Source organism: Camellia sinensis, chromosome 1 (assembly GCF_055761805.1).
Source record: "Camellia sinensis isolate YWXY chromosome 1, ASM5576180v1, whole genome shotgun sequence".
Lineage (NCBI taxonomy): Eukaryota > Viridiplantae > Streptophyta > Magnoliopsida > Ericales > Theaceae > Camellia > Camellia sinensis.
This window is the reverse complement of record NC_138961.1, coordinates 247,970,616-247,981,545: the sequence shown is the minus strand read 5'-3', so window position 1 is coordinate 247,981,545 and position 10,930 is coordinate 247,970,616. Positions and strand designations below refer to the sequence as shown.

The following is a 10,930-nucleotide window of genomic DNA, read 5'->3' as shown; positions in this document are numbered from 1 at the left end:
TGATGATGATGATTTCAAAAGAACGTCTGATATGATTGCAACCCCCACGGACACTTGGGGAACCGCTCGTTAATTATATATGTATGCATGCATAGTATAGTATAGTTTCAAGAGAAAGAACAAACAAGTGTGGATTGTATTTAATCAATAATTTAAATTTTATCCACTTATTAACTAAATATTGAGTTTGATTTATAAGAAGTTAGACAAAATTTAAATTATTAATTTATAAAATAAATATCGACATGAAAAACATCTAGTGTTCATCAAGTTTTAAAGAAGTTGGTCCCTATTCAAAATTAAAAGCCAATATTGTTCATAACATTTCTAAGTCAAACTCATCCACCACTGATTCTATTTTACCTAACTTTTTTCCTTTAAAATTTTTGTTTTCTATGCAGCCACTTTTAAGAACTTTAAAAACTGTTTGACCAATTAGTTTCTTCAAATTGTTTTTAAGTTTTTTTTTTTTTTAAATAAACCACATGTAAAAAATTCCAACCCAGAAAATGAAGGATGAACATCAACCCAGAAAATATATGATGACTGCACCCAGATTTTTTCCGTGTTTATTCCCTTTCAACCAAATTTGTTCATTTGTTCATTTGTTCAGAGAGATCAACCCAGATTTGTTCATTTGTTCATTTGTTCATTTGAGCACTTTCAACCAAATAATTTGTTCAGAGAGGAGAAGGAAGGGAATAATTTGTTCATCTTGAAAGTGCTCAAATCAACATTGAAAACCCTGCAGAGAGAGAAAGAGATCAACCAAATCAAACCCAAAAAAAATTTGATCCTCAGATTTGTTGATCTAAATCTGCCCTCTGAAGTAGATGACAAATCCATGAAGATTTGTTGATTAATGTTATTTGATGACAGATCCTTTTCTTCTTCTTCATCAGAAAAATCTGGTTGCTCCATCTTCCTCTTCTTCTTCCTTTTTCTTCTTCTTGATCTGTTTGCTCTGCATCGTTATTTTTCTGCAGATCTTGTTCAGATCCAGAAGATAAACTGTTGATCTGGATTTTTTTAGTTGATCTTCATCATTTCTTCATCAATATTTCAGAAAAACATTTTTTGTTCATCTGAAATATTTCATCTGATCTTCATATAATATTTTTTTTGTTCATCTGAAATTTTTTTTGTTTATCTGAAAAATAGTTACCTAAATAATAATAATTTAAAAGAAATATATTTCATCTGAAAAAAAAAAAAATTTGTTCATCTAAAATTTTTTTTTTGTTCATCTGAAAAAACAAAAAATATTTCTTCATCAAAAATATTTCATCTGATCTTCATCAACTATTTTTCAAGATCTTCATATAATATTTTTCATATATCAACCGATCCTCATCTTCATCAATATTTCATCGTCATCATTTTTTTTAGTTGATCTGGATTTTTTCGTTTCGATATTTTTTTTTTTTTTTTTTTCTGCAGATTTTTCTGATGAAGAAGAAGAAGAAGAAGAAAAAAAAATGCAGAGCAAACAGATCCAGATCATCAACAAGAAAAACTGAACAAAAAAATTAAACTGAAGCAACAAAAAAATACAGATCCAGATCATCCTCCTCTCTTCCTTCTCTTCCTCCTCTATTCTCTTTGCTCTCTCGCCTGAGTCGCCTCTTCTCTCCTCTGTGAAGCAACTGAAGCAATAAAATTATCCATCCAAAAAAACTGAAGCAAGAAAAAGAAAAAGAAAGAAAAAAAAAATCGACAAAACGACGTCGTTTTGTCGATTCGAGCCAATATTCGAGCCGCATTTCTCGAGCTACCAAGTATTACCGCAAAAGTAAAAAGGTTAAGTTATTCTTAAGCTTGCTGACAAATACAAAAATCTTATTTATAGTTTTAATAATTACAGTAATATTTTTTATTTTACTTGCTAATATCAAAATTTTCTCATTCTGTCAATTTACAAAAGCGACGTTAGTAGCTTATACAAAATAACCATATTACCCTTGCTCTTGTATGCAAAAAGACGAAAATACCCTTCGTTCAAACATAGTGAGAAAAACCCAACAACAATACAACAATTATAAAAAAATTACTATTTTCCAGATTTTTGGATATGGAAAAGGAAAACCCCCCAAACATAAAAAATATATATATATATATTTAACAAAATTAAAAACCAATAACAACAACAATCACAATAAAGATAATAATTAAATAATAATCACAACAACAATAATCAAACAATTTTAGAAAAAATTTAAAGCAATTTCTCGCAAATTTCATTCACTCTCAAACAAAGCAAAAGGAATCTCAATTAATTTCAAGCAATTTTAGGAATGTAATTTCACAAAAATAAATACTTGGATGAAAGAGATGAACCCAGATGTAATTTCACAGAAATTTCTTCATCTTCTTCACTCAATTTCGTCCTTTTCATCTTCTTTGCATTGTGATTTTGTTAAACTTCTGAGATGAAAGAAATGAACCAGATGATGAAGATTCGAACAAACCTTTATGGGTCGAACGAACTCCTGCCCCCTGTTAGCTCTTGATGGATTTGAATGAACCTAAATCGAACGAAGTCTAACCCAAACACATACAATTGTTGAAGGAGAAAGACGAACAAGCCTGATAGAGAGAGAGGGGGGAGAGTGAGAGAGAGAGAGAGAGAGAGAGAGAGAGAGAGAGAGAGAGCTGAGATGAACTGGGTTCGTTCAAAATGTACCTTCCCTATCTTCACACTACAACAAATTACACTTTTGGCGGCTAAATTTTTAGTCCCCAAAAGTCCTATTTTAGTCGCCAAAACATTTTGCCGACTAAACTTTTTGGTCGCCAGCTTTGTTGCTAGATTATTGTCGAGAAAGATATTGGCGAATAAATTATTTAGTCGTTGAAAGTCTTCAATTGGCGACTAATTTTTTACTCGCCAAAAGTTTTCAATTGGCGACTAAGAATTATTTAGTTACTGAAAGTATTCAATTGGCGACTAATTTTTTAGTCGTCAAAAGTTCATCATAAATTTAACATTATATTTTTAGTGACTTATGTTTAATGTCGCCAAAAACTTAACCATTTAGGGCGACCAAATTTTTAGTCACTAATTTTCTTTTTTATTCATCTTATTTCTTTTAGCTACTAAATGGTTTAGTAGCCTAAAGTCTAGTTTTTGTTTAGCTACTAAAGTTTTAATTGCCAATTAATTTTCTTTTTTTTTTTTGGCTACTAAATCATTAGTCGCCTAAAGTCTTTTGTTTATGGCTACTACATATTTAGTCGCCAAAAGATTTGTTTCCATTTAATTCTTTTTTTAGCTACTAACTATTTAGTCGCTAAAAATATTTATTCCATGTTTGGCTACCAATTGTTTAGCAGCCAAAAACATAATTTTTTGTTTTTTGTTTTTTTAAAAAAAAATTAATCTGTCCACAACCTATATGTATTCCATGCAACCTGTAACATGTATACAAACAAAACAATACAAATATATATTATCACTCATTCCACAATCTGCATCTATTTCACTTACAACTATCCAAACAAAAGAATAACTTTTAAATGTCAACATTGCAAACAAAGTATATTCCAACTTAAAATAATAATTTCATACAAACCTATTTAAACATATGAGCTACCAGTGACATCTATACACAGCTATATATAAAATCAAAAGACTTCAAAAATTCACTAGAATAAATCAAAAGGCGTTCTGCATAAAGGGATACACCAAAGGCGTTATGTTGGTGTTGAGCAAAACCCAATCAAACGTAATAGATTCCTGTGAATTGCTACACTTATCATCTCAACTTCACGCTGGAATGCTGCGTCTCCACCAGAACTCTCATAGTCATTTAATCGTTTCACAGCCACTTTAGTATTATTTGAAAGCACTCCTTTATAAACCTTTCCAAAACCCCCATTTCCAAGGACATTTTTCTCATTAAAGTTGTCAGTAACTAGCTGTAATTCTCGCCAAGCAAATCTTCTCAATTGGCCAAATGCAATTCTTTTGTCAACTTCACCTGAGCATACAAATAAACAGAATCCATCAGTAAATTACCAGAAAACCTAAGTCACAACAAAATCAGTACCTCAATTATATATCTACCAAAGATTTAGAATTAATGAGAAAGCTAGAGGTTAATAGAAATTGACAAGATAATATATCAAACACTGAAGAACTAACAAAAATATAATGCGCCAACAAAAGGAAATTATGAACTATAAACTATGCTAATAAAATCTCAAAATTCAACTGATAACATTTCTTTGGCATTGTTTCATTAAATCCAATTTATATACTAATAAGTATTTTTTGCTTTTCTCAAAAGAATCTAATCTGCCTATAGATATCAAAGATGCTTCACAAATTGATTAGGGAAAAATATTAAACAAACCTAACAAACAACAAACTATTTTACATTCACTTGTACCTGATTTATACAAAATAAATTTATGATTTTTCAAGCTTTTAAGCAGCCCACGCAAAGAAGGGGCCATAAAGCACAATGAAGTGGCAATCTTTATAATTAATGTGAGGTACATCACAATGAAGCACAATGACATACAGAACAATGAAGCACAGTGAGTGTTAATCAATTATAATGCAAAACTCAAAGATTTAACAATTAATGTAGAAGCATGGGACAAAATTTCATTAACAGATTGATCAACAATGGTTGAATCACATAAACTTCATTGACATAAACTACTACTTTAATGTAGAAGCCTAGTACTTCATAGATTGAACAATTAATGTGATCAACAACTAATGAATGAAAATAAAATTCCAGAAAATTCCAGATATCGCATAATAATACAACATAATATGAGGTACATAATTTACACAATAGAATTAATTTTGATTTTTTTTTTGTTAGGCAAATTTCACTTTACTCCCTTGACAAGTATAATTTGCTCCAAGTTCAACTTGGATCGATATCACTCGGCCAATAGCAAAAGATGAAACCAACCTGATTCATGCCTAACATAATATAGATATAAACATATCATTGTTAAGGAAATTTCCAAGGAAAAATACACTTGCATAAGAAGCATTGGAGATTAACTCCCTAAAGAAGGTATCTTTCTTGCTGTAAAGTGAGTTAATAATGATGTCCATAAGCCAAGACACCTCAGCCTGAAATTCAAACCTCTCTGCATTACTGCGGAGTGAGCTCTTCGAAATCAACTCAATTTCCATGAACCACATAATTAAAAAACATGTTAGAAGATACAAATCAAGCAAATAAGAAGAGTATATAAAAGAAAATCAAACCATTCCTGCAAGTTAGGTAATTGTCCTATTTAGAAGATGAACCTATAGAATGCAAGTATGGAAAATGGTTTTACAAAGTTAAACAATGACTTGTATCTAATCATATCCTCTAATCATATATTTCCCATGTTTTTCCTTCGGGGAAAATGAAATTCACAAAAAAAAATAAGGACTTAAGTCTAGCATTAAACAAGTCATGCGTTTTGGGAAAACGATCCAAAACGATCCCAAACAATGCAATGAAGCATCCTTACCAAATTTATTTTTCTTCTGTTTTTTGTTTCATTCCATCTTTGTCAAGGGGAAGCTGCCTGTGAGAGCCACAAGGTGGTTCGGGGGCTGTTTTAAACTTTTTCCCTCGGAACGCCCTTTTCCGACTAAGTTTAAGGCGTATTCGGCTCTAAGTCTCAACCTACGGGTCTGAATTACATTCTGTCAGTTGTCACAAGTCCTATTTGTCAAGGGGAAGCTGTTCGTGAGAGCCACACAGTGGTTCAGGGGCTGTTTTGAATTTTCGCCCCCAGAACACCCTTTTTTGACTAAGTTTAAGGTGTTTTCGGCTCAAACTCCAAGCCTACGGGTCCTAATTACATTCCGTCTATTGTCATAGGTCGTAATTGTCATGGGGAAGCTTTCTGTAAGAGCCACACGGTGGTTCGAGGGCTATTTTGAATTTTCGCCCCCAGAATGCCCTTTTCTGACTAAGTTTAAGGCGTATTCGACTCTAACTCTCAATCTACGGGTCCGAATTACATTTCGTCAGTTGTCACAAGTCCTATTTGTCAAGGAAAACCTTTCCGTGAGAACCACATGGTGGTTCGGGGGCTGTGTTGAATTTTCGCCCCCGAAACGCCCTTTTTCGACTAAGTTTAAGGCGTATTCGGCTCTAACTCCCAACCTACGGATCCGAATTACATTCCATCAGTTGTCACAAGTCTTATTTGTCAAGGGGAAGCTGTCCGTGAGAGTCACATGGCGGTTCAGGGGCTGCTTTGAATTTTCAACCGCGAAACGCCCTTTTTCGACTAAGTTTAAGGCGTTTTCGGCTTTAACTCCCAACCTACTGGCCTGAATTACATTCCGTCAGTTGTCACAAGTCCTATTTGTCAATAGGAAACTGTCTGTGAGATTCACATGGTGGTTCGGGGGCTGTTTTGAATTTTCACCCCCGGAACAACCCTTTTCGACTAAGCATTGCTCTACAATTTTTTGTGGTGTTTGACTGGTGTCTCCGTAACATCAAAAAGTAACATAGAATGTTTGACATGTTCAATGATAATTGAAAGGATAACTTACATCCTCTCTTTTTTGTGTGTGTGCGTGGGGGGGGGGGGTCTCTGAATTTTCTGGCCATCACTCCAATTCAAAGATGATGTAAGAATATTATTTTTTCCCCCAAATGTTATGAATTCTCATCAGCATTTTTTTGGCCAACTCTCCAAAGCTAACTTTATGATCTGACTTACAATGCCTTTGTGCTAGGATGAAAGATGGTGTGCACGGAGTACTTCTGCATCACAAGCAAGTTCCTTTCCTATTTACAAACAAGAAGTCCTATATTATTACTTTCAACTAGTTAAGGGTGTGTTTAGATCAAAGATTTAAGTAGGGATTTGTGGAGGGAAAGGAAAAACAAAGGGAAAAGCAATTGAAATACAAGTGAAATTTTGTTCACTTTTCCCTTCCATCTTCTTTCCCCTTCACAAATTCCTCATCAAATCCTTGATCCAAAGACTACCTAAATGATTCTTGTTATTTATTTGATAGCTTCACCACTTTTTATATGAAAATAGATCGAAAGACGTGAGAAAACTTTAAATCAACTGGTAAGTAATATTTGTGGGCAACAAAGATGCGTGCAACTGTGCCCACCTCAACCTTAACAGGCTTCTCATTCTTCTTTTTAATAGGCTTTTCATCATCTGTTACAGTCCTTTTCCCAAGTAATGCATATAAGTTTGCATCTATGAGTTGCTATTCCAAAAGACAACAAAGAAATGTAACTAAAAAGATTATTGAAATACCTCAATAAGCCTCCGAAATTATATCATCTGTTAAAAACTAAGAAAAGCACTTCATATCAAATATATATACTACCATGCGTAAATGTTACCTTGACAATCTTCAGGTCAACCCAAGGCTGCCTCTTCCGTACATGACCAAATAATTCACCAACTAAGAATGCCAACTGGTTTGACAAATCATAATCCACTAAAGTCATGGGATTATAAATCCATGATTTTTTAGGTCTCATGTGAAAACCAAGAGATTCAAAAAATAAATAAAGAAATAAAACATGAGAGAAATAACTGAAAGAAGATTGTCTTCATCAATTACCCTGAAACATTTTTCTATTCTATGTTAAAGCTTCTATGAATGCCAACTAGTTTATGGTGATTGAGGGCAATTACGAAACTCACTGGAAATTATGGAAGTGACAAAGGCAATTGTGGTGGGATCCATTAAGAGCCTTAAGACCATATTGTCCTAGCTTTTCATACTGCTTTTGATATACTTCCTTCTGTTTAATGAAAGCAACCATAAGTTCAAGAGGTGGTAGCTGAATTTATTCTAGGTTCTATTTGCTAAGTTTCTGACTGCAGCTTCCTTGCAGGGTTGCAGAAAAGGATAAGGTATATTGAGCTAAAAAGTAATCCTATGCATACAACAAATATAGAGTTCTTCAAACCTCATTCCAACGCCTTACAATGTTACAAATAAAGTGAAATATATAACCCAAGAACTATTTTGCTACTTGTAGGCCCATTTAGAAGGTATAACTAAGCCAAGTAACCTTATAGTTCTCCAAAATCCAGTCAAGTAATTCAAACCATCAACGAATATAATAGCAAGCTTCTCCAAATTGAAGAAAAAGAAATTCCAAATCAAGTACAGAGCACAGTGATTAAGAATGAAGACCAAGAAATTCCAATATGCATCTATATTAATAAGTTTCACATCATCTCTAATTTCACTTATGTTTAATTCTATGCTGAAATTCAAAACAATGCTCCTTCATTAGCATGTCAAAAGCCACACACTACCTACCTCCAATTAGATTAGATTTTCAAACAAATAAGCAAATGAAGCAGCAAAATACAGCAGAAACACCAAAATACAACAAAGCATTAAAAAAAATTAAAAAATAAAAATTTAAATAATAAACAAGAACAAACGTAGCCATCAAACCCACAATCCTAAGATCAAAACAGAGCAGCAAGTAAAGCTTTAACTTCTTTGTCAATTGCTCTTCTTAAACTTTGGTTTTTTATTCAACTCTACCTCAACAATTTCCCTATGGAAAACCTCTTCAATCCCGACGAAATCAATGCCCAAATTCAAATTTTATATACATATGCATACAAAAAAAAAAAAAAAAACCAAAATCACAATCATTCATCAATGGTGATGGGTGGATCTATTTGGGGTCGGGTATGTGTGAAGGTATGCAAATGGAAGAAGAAAACCCTCGAGGCTGAAATTAGGAGAAGAGAGACTGAAAGATAGAGAGAGAACATACTTGGGGTAATGCTCCAATGGTGGATTGACGGTGGTGCTCGTGTGCGATGGCGGTGATGCTCCTATACTCGACGACGATGGAGACAAAAGTGAGAGAGAGAAAGAGCTGGAGGAGGGCAGAGGCGTGAGAGAGTGAGAAAGAGAGAGAGAGAGAGAGACAGTCATAGAGTGAGAGACAGACAAACGTATGAGAGAGTTAGAGCGTGTGGTAGTGTATTTTTTAAACCCTAGTTTATTTTCTTTCCCGACCAACTTTTTTAGTCGCCAATAATAAATAAAGGCATTTTTTCTGACTAAGTACTTTAGTAGCCAATTAATTTTCCCTCCAAAATCTAAAATCCAATTTTTAAAATTTTTAATTATAATTGCTGACTAAAATTTAGTCGCTAAAAGTAAATTAATATCAACTAAATTATTTTTAGTAGCTAAAGATTGTACATTTAGGGACCAAATTTTTTTAGTCACCTATTGTGTAATTTTTTAGCGACTAAGTCATTTTTAGTCGCCTATTGGGTAACTTTTTAGCTACTAGTTGTATTTTAGTCGCCTATTGGGCTATTTTTAGCGATTAACTATTTTTTAGTCGCTTATTGGGCCATTTTTTAGCTACTAATTGTGTTTTCAATCGCCAATAAGTAATATACGGCTACTAAAAAATTTTAGTAGCTAAAATATGAAACATTGCCCACCAATTCAAATTTTAATCGCCAAAGGGCTGACTTTTGGGTACTGAATTAATTTTAGTCGGCAAAAGTGTAATTTCTTGTAGTGTCGTACAGTCACAAATTTTTTTTGGGAACATTTATACATAAGTCTTAATTTATGAACTTATACTTTATGAAGTTCTAACTAAGATTTTTTAGACCTTCAAGTCCCATTAAATTTTTAATAGTTGGAATTACCCTTCAAACAATAATTGTTCATCATTTATGATTATGTATAAAGGAATATCCTAATTTGACATTTATTTTGATTTTCAAAACTTTAAAATATCAACTTTCAAATTGAAAAAAAATTTTAAAAAAATTATGTGCAAAAAAAAAATAATAATAAAATAACTAAGTTTTTTTTTTTTGAAAAAAATTATAAAAATTGAATTACTTTTTTGTGCAAAACTAAAAAATTTGTGTTTATAAAGGATCATGATGATGGAACATTGATGTGCAAAACTTTTATAAAAAAAATGATAATATTATCAGTTTTAAAATTAACAAAATCTGATAATGTTAATCGGTTTTATTGGATAGTTGAATCAAACTAATAAGTAGAAGGGTAAAAACATTTAATCTCATGCTCTATCAAACCAATAAGTAGAAGGGCAAAAACATTTAATCTCATGTTATGGTTTTTTTCATCAGTTGGTGAAACAATTATTTAGAATACTACTATGCAAAATTGATAATATTCATAGTTTTAAAAATTGAGAAAAACTGATAATATTCTCAGTTTTACTAAATAGGACTTTTTGGTTCAAAAAATCTTAAATAGGATCTGAGCTATTATAACATTTGTAAATAGAACTTTTAGATAATTAACTCTTTTTTTTTTCTTTTTTTCTGTCTCTCTACAAACCTAACTATACTAACACAATGATATATGTAACTATGCATGTGTTATGTATTTACAATATTTACAGTGAAATGATTCTTTGCTAAAATTGAAATTTTAGTTCTCTCAGTAAAAATTAAAAAAAAAAGAAGATAAATTATAAATATACCTCTTGAGATTTGTTTAAAGAATAGATTGTCTTTTGTAGTTTGAAAAATTATAAATATCCCTTTGTTAGAATTTTTTATTTAACAGAATTAACTAAAAAAATAAAATTCATAATTACACTTCTATACATTAATAAAATTGCCTAAATTATTAATTGAAACATATTTCTAACATCATTAAAAATTATTAATTGACTTGATAATTTATTAATAAAAGGGCGGTAGTTGTTATGAAATTAGACCCTCAAACATACCCAAGCCTGTTCTTGACATTCTTGGGAATTTGTCGATAATGCTTGTCTCCGGCGATCTCCACAAAAAGTTGAGAAACATTGCTGTCAGCTTCATTAGCACGTCGAGGTCGAGACCTGACTTCCTTTGTTACGTAGAGAAGTTGTCAATCTTGGTAATATTGTCATGGAGAGAACACCAAGAAGCTGCATTCTACGAAGAAGCTAAA

General features: G+C 32.1%; 1 long non-coding RNA gene across 1 annotated transcript; it reads right to left on the bottom strand.

The window, feature by feature from the left end:
• Positions 1 to 3,422: 3,422 nt before the first annotated feature.
• On the bottom strand, positions 3,423 to 8,885 carry LOC114323096 (uncharacterized). Its single transcript, XR_003651019.2, has 2 exons — positions 7,109 to 8,885; positions 3,423 to 3,980 (listed from the first exon to the last, which is right to left on the bottom strand). It is a non-coding gene; the product is annotated as an uncharacterized LOC114323096 (long non-coding RNA).
• Between the last annotated feature and the right edge of the window lie 2,045 nt (positions 8,886 to 10,930).